This window comes from Panthera uncia (genome assembly GCF_023721935.1).
Source record: "Panthera uncia isolate 11264 chromosome A3 unlocalized genomic scaffold, Puncia_PCG_1.0 HiC_scaffold_12, whole genome shotgun sequence".
Classification (NCBI taxonomy): domain Eukaryota; kingdom Metazoa; phylum Chordata; class Mammalia; order Carnivora; family Felidae; genus Panthera; species Panthera uncia.
In genome coordinates this window covers 31,901,669-31,926,993 of record NW_026057579.1, presented here as the reverse complement: position 1 = coordinate 31,926,993, position 25,325 = coordinate 31,901,669, and the positions used below count along the sequence as shown (strand labels likewise).

General features: G+C 49.1%; 1 long non-coding RNA gene across 2 annotated transcripts; it reads right to left on the bottom strand.

The window, feature by feature from the left end:
* Positions 1-248: 248 nt before the first annotated feature.
* LOC125937680 (uncharacterized) lies at positions 249-16,671 on the bottom strand. 2 transcript variants are annotated; one of them, XR_007462471.1, is made up of 4 exons: positions 16,393-16,671; positions 15,144-15,262; positions 14,608-14,789; positions 249-410 (listed from the first exon to the last, which is right to left on the bottom strand). It is a non-coding gene; the product is annotated as an uncharacterized LOC125937680 (long non-coding RNA). The 2 variants fall into 2 exon arrangements; XR_007462470.1 differs by lacking the exon at positions 16,393-16,671 and having other exon boundaries at positions 15,144-15,526.
* Positions 16,672-25,325: the final 8,654 nt, after the last annotated feature.

The window sequence follows — 25,325 nt, the reverse complement described above, 5'->3', positions numbered from 1 at the left end:
TCACAGAAAAGAAGGAGACCTCCGTGACAGGACTGCACCTTCCTCTAATGCCATGGTGGCATCGAGGCAGAACTGGCCAAGATGAGGGAGAGAGAGATTTTGAATGACAAGCCAACTGCCCACTTCCCCCTACTGGGTTCCAGGCACTTCTTTTTTTCTCCTTGTACCGTTTCATTTTTAGTCACTGTAAGCAAGGACTTTGAATGCCAACCGCACAGTCATTACAAAGGACTTTTGCTGCACCAAGAGAACAGGCGTGCCCTGTGGAGTTTATTACAATGGATTTCCATTCCATTTCATTTGTTTAGTAGAAAAGTCATATTCAAAACTCACATTTTCCTCCCCTCTGGGGGCCTCCACTGTTCAGATTCATACCATCAACAAGCAGTCCTAAAAGCCCGTCGGATAATCTAAATGAAAAGGAGAACAAGAAAGATTTCTGTGTTATTTGTCTGTAATATCCTAGGGCAAGACTTGAATTTGTTTATTTGGAACAATACTGCAGCTTGCAAAGCCTATGAAAACTCTCAGTGCTATACAAACATCTAATAAATGCAGCTCTTAAAAACAAAATTAGTACAGGAACAGAGTTTCTTTGTTATTCTGTAGCTTTAAAAAACACTAACAGATAAAGTTAATGTGATATCTTTAACTTAAAAGCATTAGATGGTTTTAGTATCTGGGCTTCAGCAGATGATGTTTCATGGAATTCGCAAATACGGTGACCACAGTCCATTTTATGAGAGTACTTTTTTAAAGTTGATTTATTTTGAGAGAGAGAGAGAGAGAGTACAAGCAGGGGAGGGGCAGAGAGAGAGGGAGAGAGGGAGAGAATCCCGAGCGGAGCCTCTGTCAGTGCAGAGCCCCATTGCAGGGCTCGAACCCACGAACTGTGAGATCGTGACCTAAGCTGAAATCAAGAGTCAGACACTCAACTCAGAGTCACCCAGACGCCCTGATAGAAGAGCACCTTTTGTGTGTGAAGATGCCTTACCCAAGGACGCTCCCACCCCTCCCCCTGTTTATAAAGTGTTGCTTTTAATTTCCCGATGAACACCCTCCCACCCTCCCCTAAGCCCCCATCCCACCCCCACTCTCGTCCCCAAGACTCACACATGACTCCTCTGGACATCGTACCTGGTCTCTTAGCTCCGTTCCTTTGTCTAAGATCTCCCTCTGTCTAAAGTACCCCCCCACGTCGCTACTCCCTTCCTTGCTCAGATAATTCAGCCCATCCTGCTTCTTAGTCTCCGGGAACATGTCCTCAGTGCCCGCACCCACTGCCATCGACCGTGTGCTGGGACACTCGGCGAGTCCTCTTTGCCCCACATGACCCCTCATTGCACTACTACCCTGATAAAGCCAGCTTCGCCACGGACACTGCCCTGGGCCCCACGCTTTAGGGGTGCTGCTCTGACCTTCCCCAGCTACCCCTCCCCGTGGGTCAAGGCCAAGGAGATGCGCCCACCTGGAGCCCATGCCCCTCCCAACCCAGATGGTGCTCTAGGTGCCCAGGCTTCTGGGAACTCCCACTCAAATGACCCCAAGTATGCTTTGGGCCACCCTCCCGAAGGGGACACAGGCTGGTGGGCACACAGGCTCCTGGGGCCAAGGACGAGCCAGGCAGTGGCTGTTGGAGAGGCTGGAGGCAGCTGAGGCTCCTGACTCCCGGGCATGGGGAGAGAAGAGACAGGCAGACCTTGGCGTTGGGCTGGGGCTGGAGGTCATCATACGGCCTTTCCACAGAAACCCCGATTCACTCAGGAATTCTAAAAGCATTCCTTGCCTTCCAGGTACTCGTGTCAAGGCAGGAGAAGGGGTTCTGCTTCCTCTACCACCTCATAGTAGACGGACGGGCCACGGGCATCCTCTTGTGCCCCCGGCCCGCCCTACAAGCCTTAGGGGCAAGTCTGCGAAAAGTCCCCTTGCGTGATGCTCGGTATGATGGGCCCCTAGGAAGGTTGTTGGTGCGGGTTGCCCTCCAGACTTCGGGGGATTGCTGAGGTAAACTTTACCTCCTGGAGTAGCCAGGTGGCCTTCCCCAGGGGAGACCAGCCCCCACCCTCCAGAACATTCTCTCGAGAACTTCTTACAGCGTTGACAAAGTAGCCTGAGTTCCAACAGCTTGGTGTTTAATATCAATTGTTTCTGTTTGAGATTTGCCTCGCGGTAACACTTAGGTTTCAGTTTTTGTGATGATAGTTGATTCTGAGGGAATTCAGTCTGCCACAATAGCTTCGATGGAAGATTTCTTGCGGTGCCATAGAATCCGCTGCCTGCTGAATGTGGGCATCGTGCGCTGTGCCCGCCGGGAGACGCGCCTGGTGGTCACCTTTTTGTAACTTGCAACACTCTGGACCAGGGGCTCCCAAGTGCCCGACATATAGAGACGACACAGAACCACAAAAAATCGGTCTGGGGCAGGCACAGGGATCTGGGTCGGCCAGGATTTTGTGAGTTTGGGTTTTGTTTCGTTTTGGTTTTCTAGCTTCCCGGGCGATTCCAGGGGACTTTGTGTGGCGGTCACTGCTCCAAACTAGCAAGGGGCCCGGGTTTCAATTCCGCAAACCCTCATCACATGCCAGGCCCTGTACCATTTGGTTGCACGCATGATCTTCTTTTGAACCTTCCCGGCCATCCTGTGAGATAGGAACCCTTCATTCTCCTCTCCAACAGAGGAGAAAACGGAGCTAGGGGAAGGCTGAGTGGTTCTCAAGATCACAAGCCGAGTTCATGGTGAATCTAGGGCTTAACTAAAGACTTCTGGCTCCAAGGCCAGCGGCCTTCCGCGGGAGCACCAGCCAACGGCAGCCTTGAGAAATCGCTCAGCCCGCACTGCGTTAGCAAAAAGGTTTATGGCCCAGCTTTCTCTTCGGAGACGTCAGTTTGTCAGGATAATTCCCGGTCGCTGTGCATTCTCCACATTTAAGAAAAAAGCCTGGCAGCAGCACTTAGAAGTTCAGGTGGCTCCCGCCACGATGAAATCAGGGCTGGCCAAGGGAACCATGGCGTTTCTAAAGACGTCGGTCTCTGAGGCCATAATGGGCCATTAGTGAAGGGAAAAGCTCTCAGTCCCCTGACAACGCCGTTTAATGCAAGAACACGAGAAAGCTTTTACAGCTTCAAGAGCAAACGCACGAGGTTTCGCTTTTTCAAACGCGGTTCCCCCATGAAAGCTCTGCCCTCAGAACGGTCCCCAAAGGGTATTTCTTGCCAGTAATTTTGCAGTCGTAACGGCATCGGCTTGTTTCCTACGGTTGTTTTCAGAAAAAACTGGTGCACGGATCCTGTTTGTTCAAAGGTCCCTTGAGAGATGAAATCTGCTTTTAGGGATTGTTGCCATCCATCCCCCAAATAGCCTCTTCTCTCTGGCAGAAGGAACTGGGGACTCGCCCATCTTTCTTCCTGTCTCCTTATCGCCCTCTCTCCTCCCTCCCTGAAGGCCCGTTGTTCTGCACTCCAAGCACAAAGCACCCCTCTCCATTCTTCTTTGACGTGACCGTGACCCTGACCGTTTTCTCCGACCTCTTTTCTTCCTAAATATGCCGGTTTCTTGGCCGCTCTGATATTTCTGTGGAGCGATCGGAAGGGTCGCGAGGAGTAAAGTTTAGCGCGAAGCCTGAAGATGTCTTTGGGGCTCCCCCTTTTTTCCCATAAACACAAGCTCTTTGCTTGGATAAACATCTCTGGGTAGCTATATGGCTTTATACACAATGTTTACAAACTGTATAACTAGTCCTACACTATGCTTCTAAATATATATGTATATGATTATATCATATTCGTAATTAATATATAATATAATATTTAATATCATGCATACCTATATTTGAAGGGTATTGATTTGTATACACTTTTTTACACAACCACATTTCTGCATTACCTTTGTTTATACAGATTTTGGGGGGGTTCTTTTGGGTTTTTCAGCGATAACATGTGACAATAATGATCATTTTACCTCTTCCTTTCTACTGTGTTTGCCTCATTTCTCTTTCTCATCTAATTGGCATCAGCTATTTAACAATGTTAAATAATAGTGTGATACAAAGAACTTTCAGAAAATTCACCGTATGTCAGGCCACAAAGAAAATCTTAGTAAACTTCAAAGAATGGAAATTGTACAAGCAACATCCTCCGATCATAATACGACAAAAGTTGTGATGTCAGCAATACAATAAACAAAAAAATCTCTTCTACCTGGAATTAAGATGCATACTATTAAACAATCCTGAGGGCAAACAGAACCTACAAGATGAATTTACCCAGCTTCTTGAAAATAAAATGGACTGAAAACATATCAGTACCGATGGGATATGCAAAAGCAATTATCCAGGGAAAATGTATAGTATTAATGTCACATAAATAGAGTGCTACTCTGGATGACAGAGTAAGCTAAAAGAAAACAGAAGAAAAAATAAGGATAAAGCAATTTAAGGAGTTAAAAAAAGAAAAACAGTGGAAGCAATAATAAAAAATCTGGCTCTGAAGGTGAAAACCCTCAAAAAAAAGACAAATCATCAGCTAACCTAACCAGGAAAGAACTAAGCCATACACCTGATGAGTCTACTCCGAAAAGCACAGCCCCATCTCACTAGTGAACGTCAATGCAACGCCCTTAACTAGAAAATTAACAGAGAGAATCTAACAGCTTTTTACAAAACATTTGTAATCCAAAACTCGTTCATGTAGAAAACCCAATAAAATAGGAATTAAAAGATATCTCCTTGGGTGCCTGGGAGGCTCAGTCAGTTAAACATCTGACTTCGGCTCAGGTCATGATCTCGCGGTACGTGAGTTCGAGCCCCACGTCAGGCTCTGTGCTGACAGCTCAGAGCCTGGAGCCTGCTTTGGATTCTGTGTCTCCCTCTCTCTCTGCCCCTCCCCTGCTCATGCTCTGCCCCTCTCTCCTTCAAAAATAAACATTTAAAAAAACATATCTTCTTAACATGATTTCACATATATAATATATATATAACGTATTATGTATAATATATATGATATATTATATGTAATATATATATATATGATCCAACATTGCATTAAATGGAAAACACTTGAAGATTTTCACTAAAGTGAGGAACAAGTCAAGGATTTGTCAAGGAACAAGACAAGACAGTGTTTAACACTGTATTGGAGTATTAGCCAATGCAATTAGGCAAGAAAAAAACAAGAAGAGGCATAAGAATTAGGAAAAAAAAAAAGGTAAAATTCTCACTATCCACAAATGATGCGATTTTATCAGTGGAAAACCCCCAAACAGCAATGGAAATACTGTTACAAACAATACAATTCAGTTAAGTAGCAAGGTACAAAACGAACATAGAAAAATTGATAGCTTTCATACGTAAGAACAGCAACCACTTTAAAACATACTTCATTCATATCTAAAGCATTCATTCATTCAAGTCTACAGCCTTTGTCACAGTTTGTGTTCTCTGGGAAGCAGCTGCCAGGATGGAGTCAGAGTGCAGAAAGTTGAAAGTGAAGGAGGCTGTGTGGGAAAGGAAGAGCCCTCGGACCCCTCATCTGTGAGAGTCCCCACCAGCCCAGCAGGAGATCTGGAGTTAGCGTCGTCCTGTGTTGGTCAGAAGAGTAGCCAGACTATTCGAGTGGCCTGACTCAGCCGATGCCCAGGGCCCCCCTGAAAACATAACCGGCACAAGAGGTGGACTCGGATATTTTGTGATGTATAATAAGAAATATTTATTTGGCCGTCTTCCTATTTCTGGCAGAGCTCCGGTGAAACCCTAGGAATTTCCTAAGTGATGAGAGCCACAAAGTGTCTTTTGTAATGTTAACGAGGTGACTTTTGGCCCCACTGAGGGATCTGGCTGGTTGCCAGGCCCGTTCCAATCCATGGGATTGGAAGTTTGGAGGCTTCAAGCCCACTGCCTGACCTCCAGGGACAGAAGAGGAATATTGCAAATGTCATTATCAGAGGAACTGACAGCCAATGATTTAACCAATCATGGCTATGAAATGAAAACTCTACAAAATCCCCAAAAGGATGGGGTTCAAAGAGCTTCTGGGTTGGGGAACACATGGAGATTTGGGGAGAGTGGCACCCTAGAGAAGGCATGGAAGCTTTGCACCCCTTTCCCATGCTCTGTGCTTGATGCACCTCGTCCCTCTGTCCGTTCCTGAGTCATATCCTTTTATAATAAACCAGTAATCCAATAAGTACAATGTTTCTCTGAGTTCTGCTAATTAATCGAGCAAATTAATCCAACCCAAGAGAAAGTCATGGGAGACTCCCATCTGTAGAAACTCCCACCTGATCTGTTGATCAGATGCCCATATGACAACCCAGACTAGCTACCTGTAGAAGAAGTAGGGGCAGTGGCAGGTGGGGAGTGCAGTCTGGTGGGACTGAGTCCTTAACCTCTGGTGTCTGACACTATCTCCAGGTAGGGAGTGTCAGAACTGAGTTGAATTGTAGGACAACCCGCTGGCGTGAGAGAATTGCTCGGTGCTGGGAGAAAACCCACACACGCATTGGAATTGGGTGCAGCATCTTGTCCCGGAAAAAGTACCTGCTGGAGACTGTCAGCTCACCGCCTGCTTCTCACTGGAGAGACCTTTGAGCGGCGTGTTTCTGTGTCTTCCAGAACATCCAAAACCTACATGGGAAACAACACTAGAAAGCCCTCTCGAGACAACAAAAGAATGCGAGCAAATAGAAAGACATCCTTTGTTCTGACAAGGAAACTCAACATCATAAAGATGTTAGTTCTCCCGAAATTAAGTTAGAGGTGGAAATGCAGTCCAATAAAAATATCATCAGGGTTTTGGTTTGTTTGTTTGCTGGAGCTGAACAAGTTGATTACGAAGTTCATTTGGAAAAACAAACAAGCAAGCAAAAAACAAGCGAGTTTTAAAAAGTGCGATTTATCGGAGGAGAGAAGGAATAGGAAGGACAGAGAGACCAGGTTTAGGTGTCAGTCTTCCCTGAATCTGCGTGTTTTATAGATTTGATGTAAATATTTTGCGTATTTTGAAACAAAAATACACTTTACAAGGCAATCCCTTAAAATAAGGGCAAAATAAAACAGATGACCCTCTCCATGTCTCTGCATGTGACCCAACCCCATAGAGAACACTATTCCAAGTGACTTTAAAGCATAGCATCTTGATTTTACCCACCAAGGGGGATATAGCCTCTGAACAAAACAAACACCCCCGCCGAAGAGGGCTTAAACCGATTTTTGCTATTCATATCATTGGTCATAGTTTTGTAGCATTACTCTGAAACTATTGCGTGTGCATTTGTGGCATAAAAAAAAAAAAGCATTAGGTTCAAGTCACTGAAACTGGAATTTTTGGAGTGGGAGAAGGAAGTGCAGTGTAAAGTCAACAAGCCTAACAAAAACTGCGTGAAGTCTGCAATTTGCTAGTGAGGGCCACTAACAAACATGAAAACAATGACTAATCCAGAAAGAAGATGCTCCCCCAGCTCCCAGTTGTGGTCACTAACACCATTTCTTTTTATTTATCTGTTTATTTTTATTTTGAGAGAGAGAGAGTGCATGAGCAGGGGAGAGGGGCAGAGAGAAGGAGAGAGAGAGAATCCCAATCAGGCTTCGTGTTCAGTGCAGAACCTGACATGGGGCTCGGTCCCACGACCTGGGATCACGATCTGAGCTGAGGTCAAGAGTCAGACGCTCAACCAACTGAGCCACCCAGGCGCCCCAATACCATTTCTCACTAAAAGGAAGCCAGGCCTCCTCGGAGGAATAACTGATTCCAGGCCTGGGACAGGCAGTGTGATGGAGAGCCCAGAACATATTCACACCAGAGGCAAGGAGTTGTCAAAGATTACTAGAGTCATGGTGAATGAATTTACGGGTAAAGAGAATCCCACAGCCCAAAATTGGATAATTTGAGCATTAGCAAGGTTAGTCATTTCAAAAGAGCAAAACATACCAAATATGTCTAAAATAGTGAGTTCATAATGATAGGAAAAGCAAAACGTAAAATTCCTCATTGGTCACCTTTGGGGAATACTAAGAAACCAACTCTGTTTGGAAAACTGGCAGATTAAGAGACAGAGTCAAGCATTTATCCTACTGTTCCCATATGAAATGTACCTTGGGATAGCCAAAGAGTTGATGAAGGGAATATTCTTTCCACTGAAGGAAGCCAGCTTAAGAAGAAATGGTAGAGTTAGAATATTAACACTTAGCAACCTCTGAGGAATTAATAGTTGTCAGCAATAATCATCGAAGTTTGCTGACATCACAAAAAGAGACCGCCAGATACTATGTGCCTCCCGATGGAAATACATAGCTCATCTATGAAGTAGGATTTCCCCCCCAAATTAAACCTAAGACCGATGAAATCTTTAGATCTAACTACCAATTTACGAGAAAAACAGTGGACAGGGGAACATGTCAAATGACACCATGGAGATGTAATCAGCGAAATGCATACCACAGGATATTAAACGGGACAAACAGTTGGATTTCCTCACAATAACAAAGAGTGGGGGTGAGGTGGTAGCAGGGCACAAGCCCAGATGACGAGAGTCCTAAATTCTTACGCTGAGAGTTCTGTCAGCCACTCTCAATGTACAGTTTTATTTTCTTATATGTTGAGTTTAAACAGCCTTTGGATTTTCTGTTCTTTAAAAATTTTGTAGCCTTGTCTTGTGAAGTCATCTGGACCTTGCATTATTTGTTTTGGAGGTAGTTTTTTGACTTTTTTTTTTTTTTCATGCCACGTTAATTGATATGTTTTAGGTTTTAGGTTTTCTAGCTCCTCTGGCGTCATTCTCAGTCGTGTGTATTTTCATAGAACATTGCTAATTCCATCCAGGTGCTCACATGTATTTGTTGAACAAATAGTAGGTTGAACCATCGACCTGTGGTTCCATCTAATAATTTTCAGCAGAATCATTTTGTTTTACTTGGGGCACCTGGATGGCTCAGTCAGTTAAGCATCCGACTTCGGCTCAGGTCATGATCTCATGGTTCACGAGTTTGAGCCCTCGTCAGGCTCTGTGCTGACAGCTCAGAGCCTGGAGCCCGCTTCAGATTCTGTGTTTCCCTCTCTTTCTGCCCCTCCCTTGCTCTCACTCTCTCTCTCTCTCAAAAATAAACATTTAAAAAAAATTATTTTGTTCCATTATCATTTCTTATTTTGTATATTTATGCTTCTGTTCTTTTTAGAGATTAGGTTAGCTAATGGTTTGTCCTTTTTATTTCATTCTTTACCCCCCAACTCAGCTTTTGGATTTAATTGCCATTCTTATGTGTTTTCTGGTTCATTTTATTTCTGCTTTTATCTTTATTCACGCCTTTCTGTTTTCTTTAGGATTATTTTGTTTTTATTTTGCTACTCATCTGTCTCGAAAGTTTAACTTGGAAGCAGGACAAGGCACATCGGGGCTGCCTGTTTCAGAAGACAAAAGGACGCACGTTAACCGGGGGGGGGGGGCTGGCCAGGAGCCTCTGGCTTGCGTCAGCTGTGACATTCACAGAAGAGCAAATTCCGGGGGCGCCTGGGCGGCTCAGGTGTGTACGCATCCGACTCTCCGCACAGGTCACGATCTCAGTTTCATGAGTTCGGGTCCTGCGTCTGAGTCTGTGCTGGCAGCTCAGAGCCTACTTGGCATTGTCTCTGTCTCTCTCCCGCTCTCTCTGCCCCTCCCCAGTGCTCGCTCTCTCTCAAAATAAATAAGCTAAAAAAAAAAAAAAAAGCAAATTCTGGCTGCAGGCATGCGACTGAAACAGAGAGAGGAAGCGGAGGGACAATCATTCTGGTTCTAGCAAGTCAGGGCTATTAAGCAGCTCGTTCAGCGCGCGAGCGGCTGCCACGAGGTTGTAGGTTTCAGATCCGTTCGCAGGGGACATAACTCGCGCCTGCGCAGATGCACTCTCGGATCAGGACGGAGGGGCAGGGACTCGGAGGCAGACGCCCTTCCTGGGAGATGGGTCGCCTCCGATAGGTCACGTGGCTCAAGGACTCCCTGATGGCCACCTGGCCACCCCCCACCCCCTGAAATGCCTGCACGGGGTTCCCCGGCTCGCGTGGCCGCTCCACATTCCGGCCTTTCTTCTCCCACGGGCCAGACTCCTTCTGTCTTTCACCCTGAGCCGGTGTCTGCTTCTCCGGGTTCCCAAACTAACCCCAGAGGTGCGAGGGCTGCTGCAAGAAAACAGGCAGTCAGGCAACCCCTCGGGGGTGGGAGAGTTACTCCTTAGACTGGATTCGAAGCGGGGGGAATGTTAAGACTGGCAAGCAAGAGTTCATGGACGGGGACACTATCTGGAGACACACAGGATTGTCTAGAGACACACAAGGGCCCTTGCCAGGGGATGTTAGGGTCCAGAGTCATAGGGACCCGGTGGTGACTGGACCACCAGAAGCCAGGAGGCCGCAATTCCCATGACCAGCAAGGCCCCTGGCTTCCTTCTTTGTGGTAAAAGACAGTACACAGTTTACCTTCCCCTCAGAGGGGATATCCAGGCCTCCCCCTGACCCATTAATGGACCCGATGACTTCCCTGAAGGGGCCTTGGCCCTGAACCGGCACCGAGTGTGTCTGTAGGCATCTCTCCCAGCAAAGAGCTGAGGGGACAGTTAGCAGAGCTGGGTGCCCACGGGGGCGAGATCGACAGGCAGCCAACACCGCTGAACATTTACGTCCAATAAAACACGAGAATGAGGGAGCCAGGGGCTGAGGGCGGCCACCCTAATTTTAAAAATTATGGCCCCTTGGTCTGTTCCCCGGACCCGAACCAAATGTTCAGATCCCAGACCTACTAAGTAAGTGGCCAGTGCCCTCGGGGAAGGTCCCCAGGACGTCGTGGCAGATTTTGCCTCGATGGTGCCCCGAGTCCTTCCCCGTGGGGACCTGCAGCTCCTCACTCGGGTGGCTGTAGGCTGGGAAGGGAGACTCAGCAGACATGTTGAGGATGATGGGACATGGGGCCTGAGTTGACTCCGATCCCCAAAGATCCACCCTGTTAGAGTGGGGGCCTGTGTGAGCCACGTAACAAACAGGGTCCCGAGCAATACAGCTCACAGAGGCCCTAGGGGATCCACGTGCCCTCCCTGCAGTCACTTCCCTTATCGAGGTGCCCCAACTGACCGTGACCCAAACTCACCACCTGCCCTCCACACCTGCTGCTCCTGGATGCCTATCCGAGACCACCACTGTCTACCTGGTCACCCAAGCCATGGTGGGATGGCACCTGGGCCCTCCGGGTCTCTCCTCAAACCCCAAAAGGGACACTGAGCCCGTACAGCCCACGCATCCCGCAGACTCTTTCCCAAACCAGGGATGGCCCTCGGGGCCAGGCCTGCTTTGCTAAAGCAAGGCAGAGACGAGTGAAAGCAATGAATCAACGAAACACCTAGTCGATCACGGAGACCCTCCCCGCACAGCTGTTCATCTCAGAGAGGGGCGGCTTTGTCGGTGCCTGGTTTTTGACCCAAGGTGACGTCACACAACATTCAGACAATGACCACATATGGCATCAAACCCCTGCGCTGGTGAGGCTTCTCCTTTTTACGTGTCAGGCCTATTCAGGACAGGAGTCGCCTTCCTGGGGCAGACTGGGTGGGCGGTCGGCCCACACCCACGGAGAGTGGCCGGGGGCGCCTTCTGGACGCAGCTTCCTGAGCAGAATGTCCTCATTCGAAGCAGGTTCCATGGGCCATCCTCTCTCTCTGTTCTTTAGTAAGAACGTTAAAAAACACCCAGGCAAATTCTGGGCAGAGTGATTTCTCAGAGGGATTTTGTAAGTAGTACACGTTCTGGAAATGGATAATTTATCTTCTAGAAAGGGGCACACAAAGCTTCCTGTCACTTAATGACAGCAGACAGCCCTCCCATTTGCTTTCCAGACGGAAAAAGAAAACAAGTCGTGAAATCGAGTGTCACGTGCTGGGGTGCCCTGGTCCTACGAAGGGGGTCCCCGGCCCGGCCCCGCCCAGGACAGGCCCTCCAACATTCTGGACCCCCAGCCTCCCTGGAGCCCCGAGGGTGAAGGCAGTTGCAAAAGGAACCTTTTCCTGTTTGATTTTCTAATGGTTTCCGTTGGTTTCTAAGAAAGCTAGTGATACGTGTGGCTTTTCTGTATGCGGGCATTCTAATGAATTCCCTTACCGGCGCAGTAGTTTTGAGCTGATTCTCTTGAGGATTTTGTGTGTCTCCATCCGTGAGCAAATAACGATAATGTCGTCTCCCCTTTGTCAGCGGCTGTGCATCTTAATTCCGCTTTCCGCTTCTCAACAACTGTTGTAGATCCCTCGAGTTGTTGGGAATGATGAAAAGGGGGCTGAGCGGCTACCGGTGGATGGGTTTGGAAACAGGAAGTAGCTGGGAGCGTTTGAGGTAAAGAATTAGCTAACACTTCAGTTCTTCCTGAACACTTCGGTCCAAAGCCCGTAAGCGGTGCTATCAGGCAGGTGGCCCTGCGAGGGCCAGAAGGAACTGCAGGCCCAGGGTAAGAAGTCAGGGGCCGGTCACAGAGAAAAGGGGGTCTTTGAGGCCTGGCGGAAGCAGCCTGCTTGGAGCCCAAGAGTGTGAAGAAGGTCTTCAGACAAGGAGATGGCCCAATACCAGTGTCGGAACCAGAGCCGAGTGAGGGGATGTCCACGTAATGGGGGTGGCATGAGATATCAGAACCCAAGCGAGGTCAGGGGGCGTCCCCACGGAGGGAGGGCCAGGAGGCAGCCCAGCTCGATGGGTTGGAGCCCAGGCAAGGTGGACACGGAGAAGGACATCCATGGCGGGTACAGCCTGGGCAGGGTGTCCAGCAGGGTGAGGAGACCTGCCGGGCGATCTCCTGGCACAGGATCGGAGAGGGGAGCATCTGCTTAGGGGAGGAGGCAGTGCCAGTGAGAAGAGATTGGTTACGTTGCTCTAATAGGTAAACACATAAGGATAACGGGAGGCCAGTCTTCTGTCGTAGAAGTTGAGTTTACAAATTTGGAAAGAGGGAAACCTAAAGTGAGCCCTAGGGGGTTGAATTGCATTGGAAAGTATCTGTGTGAACTTGGGGTTTGGAGATAGATGATAGATAGATAGATAGATAGATAGATAGTAGATAGATAGATGATAGATAATAGATGATAGATAGATAGATAGATAGATGATAGATGATAGGTAGATACATGATTGATAGATAGAGAATAGATAGATGATAGATAGATGATAGATGATAGGTAGATAGATAGATGATTGATAGATGACAGATAGGTAGATAGATAGATAATATTAGGGGTGAAGATGTCATTTGACTCTGCTTTCCCTTCCTGATTTGCAGTCACACTAACTCATGCACGTACGTAGGTTTTGAGTCTGCATGTTGTTTTTCTTTTAAAGTGGGTAATACCATATAATCTTGTTTGCAACTGGCGTTTTCCACTTCAGAATATCTTGGAGGCCAACCATCCGGGTCAACAGAAACAAATCTAGGGTGCCTGGGTGGCTCGGTCAGTTGAGTGTCCAGCTCTCGCTCTCAGCTTCGGTCATGATCCCAAGGTTGTGAGATCGAGCCTCACTGTCAGGTGCCACACGGGGCACGAGGCCCACTTTAAAAAAGGGGGTGTCTGGGTGGCTCAGTTGGTCGAGCGTCCAACTCTTGATTTCAGCTCAGGTCATGATGTCAGGGTCCCGAGATTGAGCCCCCCCCCCACCCTGGGCTCCGTGTTGGGCACGGAGGCTGCTTAAGATTCTCTCTCTCTCCTTACCCCCCTCTCCCCCCCCATCTCTAAAACAAACAAACAAATAAAATCCGTATTTTAAAAAAAGCAGGGTGTTGGCACCTGGGTGGCTCAGTCAGTCAAGCATCCGACTTCGGCTCAGGTCGTGATCCCCCAGTTTGTGAGATCGAGCCCCGAGTGGGGCTCTGAGATAACAGCGTGGAGCCTGCTTGGAATTTTTCCCTCTCCCTCTCTCTCTGCCCTTGTCCGCTGCTCTTTCCCTATTTCTCTCTGTAAAAGTTTTCCAAAAAAGGAATATATACTTAAATATCTTCAAACTTCTACGGCCTTAAGGAAGAACCACTTGAGAGCTGGAAATCCCTGCAAGTGTACGTGTCAGTAACGAGCCGTCCCCGCATCCCCGAGGAAAAACTCGGGCTTTTATTTTCAAGTGCAGAACACCAGCGTCCAGCTGGACCTGCTGACGAGCCCCGTGGTGGGAATGTCGCCGTTCAGCTGTGCCGGGGGCCCCCGCACCGACACCCCTTCTCGATAAAGGACAAATACAGAAAAACCCCAGGGCAAAGCGCAGGCCCGTGGGAGGCCCGCAGGTGTCATTACGGCCCCCGCTGTGCCCTTCTCGCCGGAGGAAGTGTGTGCTGTGGCCTGTTTTATTCAAAGAGGCATCTCTCTCTGCTATTGTCTGGGGTTGGCAGCTCTTTCTTCTAATAAATAGCCCAGCTGTTTCCCTTCCCAACTGTCTCCCTCTGACAGCACAGACGGTGGGGGATCCTGCCCCCGGAAGGCTATTTTGCGGGCGGCCACAGAGAGCAGTGGACAGAGCTCCCGAAGTCACATCCAAGAGCAGAGAGGTGATGGCCCTGCTCTGCTTTACGCTGGCCCAGGGCCCCTTCGGGTCCCTCACGGCCCCTCCTGGGGACCCCGGACTTCTCACCTGAGCGCCTGGCAGGGTGGCTTCGAGGGTGATGATGTCCTGTGGGCCCCGTCTCCCTTCTCGCCGGGGTGGGCGGGACGAGGTGGCCCAGCCGGAAGGGGAGGGGACCCGAGGGTCAGTGAGAGATGGCATCCGAGGCGGCCAGGGAGAAACTCCAGAGGAACGGAACGGGGCAGGCAAGTCTTGGGTGAAAACGGAAGACAGAGAAGGGGAGGAGGGTTTCAGGAAAAGCTGGAACAGGCAGATACGTGAAGAACGAGAGGGAACCCAACGCTGTGGGCCGGAGTACCCGGAGCCAGCTGTGTGGGTCAGCTGGCCAAAAGCAAAACACAAGGCCACGGGGTCACCTCTGCCAGCCCCCATTCACCAGGCCAGTGTACTTCACCCCCCCCCCCCCCCCAGCTTGAGCGAGGCTGCCCTGGGGCACCGTCCTGGTGCAAAAAGACTTGCCCGTGGGCGTCACCTCGCCCAGAAATGCCTGTGGGCTGCCCCTCCCCTCCTCCCCTCACCCAGACACCCCTTCACCAATGACTGACCTATATGGGGACACAAAAGGCCGGGGCGCTTCAGCCCTTCTTCCTCTCTTTCTCCTTTTCTGCTGCTTTGACGGTGGACATAATGGCTGGAGCTCCAGCAGCCAGTTGAGACTGTGAGGCTGCCTTGCGATTAGAGGTGATGCGCAGCAAAACAGAAGACGGAAGGAGCTCGATGACTTCGTGCCATCACCACACCAGCCCTGGGTTACCTCATGTCTTAGCCCGTTTGAGCTGCTCTAACACACTACCAAAAACTAAGTGACTTGTAAATAAAAATTTATTTATTTATCTCTCATAGTTCTGAAGCCTGGGAAGTCCAAGGTCAAGGTGCCCAGAGATTTGGTGTCTGGTGAGAGTCTGCTGTCTGGTGTATAAACGACTGTCTTCTCGCTGTGCCCTCACATGGCAGAAAGGGCTATGGAACTTTCTGGAACTCTTTTATAAGGTCATAAGACCATTCCTGTGGGCCCCACCTTCATGACCTAAGCACCTTCCAAAGGTGTCACCTCCCAATAAAATCAGGGGCACCTGGGTGGCTCAGTCGGTTAAGCATCCGACTCGTGATTTTGGCTCCGGGCGTGATCTCATGGTTGGTGGGATCGAGCCCTGCATTGGGCTCTGTGCTGACCATGTGGAGCCTGCTTGGGATTCTTTCTCTCCCTCTCTCTGCCCGCCCCCCATAAAATAAACTTTATTTTCAAAAGAAGAACATAATATCAGCCATCACCATCTCAGTAAGTTAAATATTTCAAGAGCAAAAAGGATTACGTTAATTTATTTATTTTGAGAAAGAGAGAGACAGAGAGAGAGAGAGCAGGAGCAGGGGGCAGAGAGAGAGGGAGAGAGAGGGAGAGAGAGAATCCCAAGGAGGCCCTGTACGGTCAGCACAGAGCCCAATACGGGGTTCAACCCACACACCGCGAGATCCTGACCTGAGCTGAGACCCAGAGTCGGATGCGTAACCGACCGAGCCACTCAGGCGCCCCTTAAGGGTGAAAAGGGTCTCTTTGGCCCAAATATTGATGATCCCAAGTGTTGCGTGGAAATGAGCACCAGTCTGGTCGCACGGGGGGCTGACTGCTCTCCCCCAGACCCACTGCCCCCTTGTCAGTCTGCCGGCCCTGGGGGAGGGGGCAGCAGAGGAATCAGGAGACCCAGTTTCGGGCCACAGCCATGATAAGTAATTCCCAGATGAGGGGCCCTGGCACCCCCTCCCCCCCACTGCTCCCCAGGGCCTCAGTTTCCTCACCTGTAGAAAGAAGGAATCCTGGCTCCTTCTGAGATGAATGTTCAGTGACTTCAGGATCACATAATAGCCACGGGGGTGCCAGGACTCAAATCACGTTTCCACGCAAGGTGAGGCTCCCCAGGTGGCCTGAGTGGAGAGACGTGCCCAGCGCGAAGGTGTGGCCGGTAGACGGGCCCTGCCTCTCACTAACCACCCCGGCACTGACCAACGGTTCTCGGCCCCACAGGCCCTGAGATGAACTGAGCACTTCACCTTCCCACGGTCCCCATGGCAACAGACACAGAGGGTCGCTCTGCGCGACTGGTTATACAAAAGCAAACGGATTTTCTGCTCCCTGTTTCTCAGCATCTTGGTGTTTCACAAAATCCAAGGAATAACTCGCTCTTGGCTTCTCCCGTGTTTTCCCCGCAAACCCCTCCGCGCACCCGTGGCTCGTGAACCCGGAGTCAAAGAGGATTGGTGGAAAAGGAGGGGTCCACCACGTCCTCGGGTGCAGGCGGCCCAGAGGCCTGGCCTCACGCCCCACAGTGATGGCTGGGCAGGGCCCAGGGCTGAGTGGGACCCGTGTGGCCGAGCAGGGCCGCTTGGACCCTTCCCAAAGCCGGCCTAGTGGAATATACAGAACGACGGAATTCTGATAGATGCCATGACACAGATGGACTTTAGAAACATTTAGAGAAATAAGCCAGACACAGAAAGACAAACGCTCTAGGGTTCTCAACTGAAGTACTCAGAGCAGACGAGTTCATAGAGGCAGGAAATACAGTAGAGGTTGCCAGGGGCTGGGGGGAGGAGGAAGGGAGGGCTATCGTCTGATGGGGACTGAGTTTGAGATGATAAAAAGTTCCAGGTATAGATAATAATGATGGTTACACAGCAACAGGGATGTTTTGAACGCCACTGAATTTAATCACTTACAAATGGTTACATTGATGATAAAATATTTCACCGCAACTTAAGAAAGATACCCAGGGGCGCCTGGGTGGCTTAGTCGGTTAAGCATCCAACTCTTGACTTTTTTTTTTAATGTTTATTTATTTTTGAGACAGAGAGAGAGCGTGTGAGCAGGGGAGGGGCAGAGAGAGAGAGAGGGAGACAGAATCTGAAGCAAGCTCCAGGCTCTGAGCTGTCAGCACAGAGCCTGATGCGGGGCTCGAACTCATGAGCCATGAGATCATGACCTGAGCCGAAGTCGGACGCTCAGCCAACCGAGCCACCCAGGTGACCCTCGACTCTTGACTTTGACTTGGGTCATGATCTCACGATTTGTGTGTCATTGAGCCCTGCGTTGGGCTCTGTGCTGACGGCATGGAGCCTGCTTGGGATTCTTTCTCCCTCTCTCTCTGCCCCTCCCCTGCTTGCTCTCTCTCTCAAAATAAATAAACTTCAAAAAAATTTTTTTTTTCATACCTACCGGTCCAGGAACAGGTGCTTAGTCTTGGCATCAGAAATGGGGCGAGGGGTCGGAAGGGGGGAGAACGGTGTTCTGGGCTGGGAGGGCCAAGTCTGGGCTCATCACACGGCTTCCGGGGGACCTAGAGAAGCTGCACCTGGGTCTTTACCGTTGACCAAACTTGGCCTCCGGGTGCCCCCAGCACTGCCTGGGCACTTACAGTTCACCCGACAGGGCCATCCTCCGCAGATTAGGCAAATGAGCACCTCGGCCTGTTCCTCCGCCCCCAGCAGTGACAAATGATCATTACTAAGGAGGAAAGCATGGTCCATTTGTCATTTCTGACATGAGAAGTCCAGAAGGTCCTGGTGACCGTGGAGTCCCCTTCCTCCAGGATGTGAGAGGCCATTTACCAAGCCTGTGCGGGATCTTTTATAGCCGTTCAATTTACACGAAGCCAGCACAGCCTGGGGACCGAAGCAATATAATTTTAACACTTAATTACTTCGCTTCCTCATTGACAAGACAGCTGCATCTGATGCAATTTGTCATTTCATTAGGCAATAAATATTGAAAACAGCAAATAAACCAATGTGTGCAAGCACAGCTCGACAGCCCGTGGGCTGACGCAGAGGGGACGGCGGCATTAGGGACCCTGCACCCTTCTTCCTCGAGATCAGATGCAACCGCATGTTTGGGTCCCATCGGCCACCACCACCATTTCCTACCACGGGTACATGATTTGGGGCAATTTTGACCCCACACTGCCGGTTCTTTAGTTTGAAGACACGAAGCCACCTTTCTTGGGTCCCTGACAGACAACCCATTGAAAAGGCAGAATTGTTTCCCCGCCCCACCTGCCGCAGGACTTTGTAACGCTCAGGGCATCTCCCGGCCACGTGGGAGGCAGAATTTCGAGGGAGGAGAGAATGGGGGGGACTCTGGACACCAAGGAGGGAGAGTGATGACCTGGTGTGGAGGAGGCCGGGCTGGGAAGGATCAGGAGAGGAGTGATGGCTGATGGACGGTCATTCCGGACCAGGGGGACCACGAATATCAAGGGGCGGGGGGACCCATGGCCTGGCCTGGACAGCAAGGAGCCCCAACCAGAGCAGACGTACCGCTGGGGACCAGGTCGCTGTGAGCTGATCTCACAGGGTTTCAAAGCTCTCCAGGGACAAGGCCTGGACTGGGACCCTCTCCCTCTTTCACACACACACACACACACACACACACTCCGATACCCAGCTCTATTCACTCTCACAGCTCTTCGGGGTGACGGCGACAGGAAGAGCCCCTGACCCCCTCCCACCAGCTTCCTGTAGGCTAAGGAAGCAGGGCCAGCAAATGGTCAGCTCTCTCTGCCCCTCTACCCTGTTCAAGTTCTCTCTAAAAAGAAATAAATAAATTTAAAATAAAATGAAATAAAAGAACTTGTTTAAAAAAAACAACACATTGACCCTGTGTTACGCATATTTTTATTATCCCATTCAACTCGGAAACAGCCATGTGAGGTAGATGCCTTTAGCTCCGCCTGCCCAAGGTGACCCAGCCAATAAGTGAGGCGGTGGAGACTTGAACCCGGATCTGTATGTTTTTTCCCTTAGCAGAGCCAGCAAAGCCAGCAGCAGTATCACTTCTCCTCTTAAGCCTTCAACCCGTAGAGTGACAAACTTTCTTCAGACTTAGTGCTCCCTCCAACCCTCCACCCAGTCAGCTCACAGATCTGGTAGTAGTCATTTACACTTTAGTGAGAATTTAAGTCTCCGTGCTACTTGTCCCAGAAGCAATTTGCTGGTTCCAGCTCCGCTGCAATGGGAATTGTCTTAGCCAGCTTGGTCTCCCGTAACAAAATACCATTATGGAGGCTAGAGGTCCAAGATCAGGGTGCCAGGACGGTCAGGCTCTGGTGAGACCTCTTTCTGGTTGGTAGATGAGTGCCTTCTTGCTAAATCCTCCTACAGCTGAGAAGGAGGGGCCCTCTGGTCTCTTCCTCTTATAAGACTCTCATCCCATCGTGAGGCCTCACCCTCATGATCTCGTCTAACCTAACCACCTCCCGAAGGCCCCAGCTCCGAATGCCAGCACTTTGGGGGTCTGGTCTGACTTGGGCTCAGGTCACGATCTCTTGGTTCACACGTTCGAGCCCCACACGGGGCTCCCTGCTGTCAGTGCAGAACCCACTGTATCAGACAGATCCTCTGTCTCCTCTCTCTGCCCCCGCCCCCGCTTGTGAGCGCTCTCAAAAACGAATAGACCTTTTAAAAAAACTTTTCTCAACTTTCTCTTTTATAGGTACACATGTAAGTTTTTACAAAAATGCTGAAGTGGGAACATATCAATCGTACCGATCATACTTTGTTGTATTGGTGGGTTTCTTTCTTTCTTTCTTTCTTTCTTCCTTTCTTTTTTTTTTCTTTTTACTTTTGGCTTCCTGCCCACCGCCCCCTCCCCCCCACAACCACCTTTCCCCACCACTATTTCTCTGGAAAACCCAGCCTAAGACTGACTTGAGAACCCAGATTAATACACCCACAAACCCAAGTTGAGAACTTAGCGTGTATACATCCAGAGTATGATAGGAGAAGATAGGATTCAGTAGGCAGAGAGGGAAAGATTAGGGCCCGGGGTCCCTGGGTGGGGAAAACACCTATTTAGGAACAATGCTGGGAGTGTCTGACCACACTCAGGTGTAAGGTCCCTCTTAAGAATGCAGGGGCGCCTGGGTGGCTCCATTGGTTAAGCGTCCAACTTCAGCTCAGGTCGGGATCTCACAGTTCATGAGTTCAAGCCCCACGTCGGGCTCTGTGCTGACAGCTCAGAGCCTGGAGCCTACTTGGGATTCTGTGTCTCCCTCTCTGCCCCTTCCCTGCTCGTGCTCGGTCTCTTGCTCTCTCTCAAAAATAAATATTTTAAAAATTAAAAAAAAAAGAATGTAACAGACCCCACCTACTCCCCCTCTGGGTTCCCCTCAGGAGTTTGACAAAAGACCTAAGTGAGGCCATAGGCCACCCCTCATTCAATGGACACGGGCCAACCAGGAATGGACAACCCAGCACTCAGAGCTATCCGGCCAATAGGGGTAGGACCTGGGAAGGAACAAGGGGGAAGGGAAGGGGGACGCTGGCCAGAACTTTACAAAACAAGGACCCTTGTCCAGAGTCACGGGCATTCACTTTCCAAAGTCCCCTCTCTGTAAAAAGAGCTTTCGTACTACTCTCCCTTTCTAATCTTACATTCTAATAAACCTTTGCCTCCTGCTCATTGTATGCCCACCTCTCCATTCTTCGAAGCAGTGAGACGACAAATCCCGGGGACTGTGGTCAACAATCCTGCCACAATAGTTTCCTCCCCACCCGTGTAATCCCTTCCAAATCAACACACACGAAGGCCAGGATGCTCACTGGAGGTAAATTAGGAAATTTCTCAGAAAAAGGCTCTAAAAATTCAATCAAGTCTACTCCGTCTCTAACACCCCCCCCCCGTTCTTCTATCCTGTCCAACCCCACCGTGTCCCCCAGGAAAAGACCCCTCCTCATCCCATCTGCAGCCCGTCTCTGACCTGTCTCCTCAGAATCACCCACCCAGCCCCGCAGCTCTTACCAAGCCCCGGCACACCTTCTCGGTGCTCCCAAGGAAACTTCTGTCCGTTCTCCAAACACCAAATCATACTGAGGCATAACTTCTTATTTAATGCTTTCTTTTCTTTTAAATAACCAAATGGAAGTTTCGCGACAGCAGGAACCACGCCTCTCTCGGCCAACACCGATTTATCAGGCGGTGGAGGGGAGAAACGGGAGGGTCTGGACAATGGAGCCAGGGGACTCCGTCCGTGAGGGCGATTTCCACCTGGGAGCTCTGGCAAGATTATTCTGTCCTCACTGCCGTCGATCCCCGCGCGTGGGGACTGGGTGAAGCGGTCTCTAATCACAAGGAACGTCTGTCAAGAAGCTAAGTCTGAATTTAAGCCTCTTTAAAGATACGTGTGATTCCTAACTTGTATTAACTGCTGTGCGGACAGAAGGCTGGAAATACTTGCAAAACCAAATCCATGATTCAGGATGATAGCAAGCAAGAGTTTGGAAATCAGTGGCCTGGGTCATTCCTCAAAAATACTAGAAATTGAAATGATTGATCTGTTACCCAAAGAAGCACCCCAGAAAGAACACGGAGCCAAGCAGGAAGCCATCCTTAATTCAGAAATGTCCCCCCCCCCACCCTGCCCCCATCAAGGAGCGAGGAATCACCGTCCTTCATGACTGATTTTACAGCCCCTGCTTGAAAATTCCTGTGTAAAAGAGGACTCAGCAGTAGACCTGTTCTCCTGGAAGCTGGAGACTGAGACCCACAGGAAGATAGAAACACAAATCAGCCGGGAACGTGATCAAAATCATCCTGGCTTTCAGACGAAGAGAAAGATTGGAGCACACCTTGGAGATTTGGCAGAAATGACTCTTAGCGCGAAAACCTTTGAAACAGACCCACATGATTGCAGGTGTCATGGAGGAAAAACCAGACGTTGTCTAATCCTGGGTTTTCTCATTCCGTGGAGTTTGCAACTTTCATTTTACGTAAGCTATTCTGCAGTTCTCTAGGGCGTAACTCAGATCTGCTTTCTATGCTTGCCTCGGGTTTCTTTCTACATTGTGTCCATCCTTTTGTATCGATTGCCTTCGTCCATGTGAGCTGCATTCACTCAAACACTGTGACTCAGGTGGCTTATAAACAACTGACGTGTATCTCTCCCAGTTCTGGGTGCTGGGAAGTCCACGATCAAGGCCCAATTTCTGATTCATAGATAATCTTTTCCTTACGTGAGGAGTGGTAGAAGGAGCCAGCGAGCTCTCTGGGGCCCCGGTTGTAAGGGCACTAATCCATTAAAGGCCCCAGCCCTCCGTACCACCACCCTGGGATTTAGGACTTCAACAGATGAATTCAGGGGTGGGAGGCAATGCAAACATTCGGTCTATAGCACGGGTTAATGCCCTGGGCTTTGGGATCATTTCTTTTTATGTCTATTTTATTTTTTGAGAGCAAAGCACCAGTGGGGGAGGAGCAGAGTGAAAGGGGAAGAGAAGATCCAAAGAGGGCTCTGTGCTCATAGCGGCGAGCCCGACACAGGGCTCGAACTCACGAACCACGAGATCATGACCTGAGCCAAAGTCAGATGCTCAACGGACTGAGCCACCCAGACACCCCAGGATCATTTTTGCTAAGTGATTACCTCTAATGTCTAAATCAAATCTTAATCCCTAAAATACCCCCTAAGGTATCTGAGATCGGTCTGGACACACCTAGACAGAGAACATTGTCTAAATTTATCGACTCCAACATCATTTCCACAAGACCCTTTTCAAAACTTACTAATGAAATGGCAAAACGTTAACATCAGTTTCAGCTAGCCCGCCTAACATCCAGCATGTTGTGGAAGAAAGAGTGTTCGATGTTTGCAAATAGGTGCAAATATCAAACTAGATTGTCTTTATCTGTGAAACTCTTTGAAATGTACAATGAATGGGAAGGCACTTTGCTGTTGACAAACCCCAGATGTTCCTCTCTGGTTTTTTGTTTTTTGTTTTTTTTTTTTTTCCATTGCTCTATAAAAACTGATGGATTCCGAAATCTTCAAAATATATCTTAGTGCACAGGGGAGCCCCCAAATGGAGTAAACCTTAGCTTATAAGACTGATGGTTCCACCATATTCGTTTTGCTGCTTCTTGTCCCCTCTCCCGCTCACGTCTGCATCATTATAATTTTCCTTAGTAAGTGCGTCTGACTCATCTCTCACCTAGCGGTACTTTTTAAAATTGTCCCCGCACAGAAGAACCTCTCAGATGCGTAATTAAGGAAATTACAAGCTTGTATTTGTTCAGTAATGGTTTTTCAGCTCTGTAGAAGGGTAAGGTAGCACCATAATGAATTCAACATTCCCAGGCATCTCTTCGACAATTACCACAGAAATGAATCGAATTTACCATGGCATCCTTTGGAGCTGCATACACAGAAAAGAGACAGCTGGTCTGTGTTACACAGCACAGAATCCCCGGCACAAAATCTTGGGACAGTGCAGAGCACATAGAAGGCTGACATTTGAGGGGAACGAGGTAGAATTTCAAGGGCTTGATAATAACAAATTTTAGGGGCACCTGGGTGGCTCAGCCGGTTACGCGTCTGACTTTGGCTCAGGTCATGATCTTGTGGTTCATGCTGACAGCTCAGAGCCTGGTGCCTGCTTCAGATTCTGTGTCTCCCTCTCTCTCTCTCAAAAATAAACATTAAAAAAATTTTTTCTTAATTTTTTGCAATGTTTATTTGCTTTAATGTTTATTTATTTTTGAGAGAGAGAGAGCATGAGCAGGGGAGGGGCAGAGAGAGAGGGAGACACAGAATCCGAAGCAGGTTCCAGGCTCTGAGCTGTCTGCACAGAGCCTGACGCAGGGCTCGAACCCACGGACCACGAGATCCTGACCTGAGCTGAAGTTGGACGCCCAACTGACTGAGCTACCCAGGTGCCCCTAAAATTTTTTTTAATAAATAAGTAAATTAAATAATAATGAATTTTAAAGCACATTTCCCCCCATATAACTCGGTGTGAACCTCTCCCTTAGGAAGATTCCAAAACTGTGCTTGTAACTGATGAGCTCTACAGACACATTTTTTTTAATGTTTATTTTTGAGAGAGAGAGAGAGGGAGAGCATGCACGAGAGAGCGGGGAGGGGCAGAGAGAGAGGAGGGCAGAGGATCTGAAGCGGGCTCTGCACTGACAACAGAGAACCCGACGTGGGGCTCGAACGTAACAAACCACAAGATCATGACCTGAGCTAAAGTCGGATTCACAACCGACTGAGCCACCCAGGCACCGCAGTCCCGTGTTTATTTTTGTAACAGGAATGATCCAGACAACAAGATTTCACCATGCTTCCTTGTCCACCTCCCCTGAAACGTCCGTTGTCTGTAATTTGGCCAAAATACATAATACTGAAAATTCCAGCAAGTTCAATGTTACCATGTCTTTTCCCTCCTTGACTGATGGACCCTCTGCCAGCATCTCCTCCATTTAGTTAAAAAAAATTTTTTTTTATTGTGGCAAAATACACATAACATCACATTTACCTTCTTAACCATATGTAAGTGTATAATTCAATTAAGTGTATAATTCAAGGAGAGAGAGAATCCCAAGCGGGGCTCCTTGATGGCAACATGGAGCCCGACGCCGGGCTCGAACTCACGAACCGTGAGACCACGCCCTGAGCCGACCTCACGAGTCAGACAATTAACCGACTGAGCCCACCCAGGTGGCCCCAGTATTTGTCTTTTTGTGACCGGCTTGTTTCACTCGGCATAATGTCCTCAAAATTCATCCACATCGCACTGCGTGGCAGAAACTCCCTCCTTTTGAAGGCTGCATAATATCCCACTGTAGGCACATGTCACCTTTTGTTCATCCACGAGGATGGGTGGTAGTTGGAGGGTTGGGAGGGTGAAGACTGAGTGCTCCCGGGCACGGGGTGAAGAAAGTGTTCTAGTCAGCGGTGGTG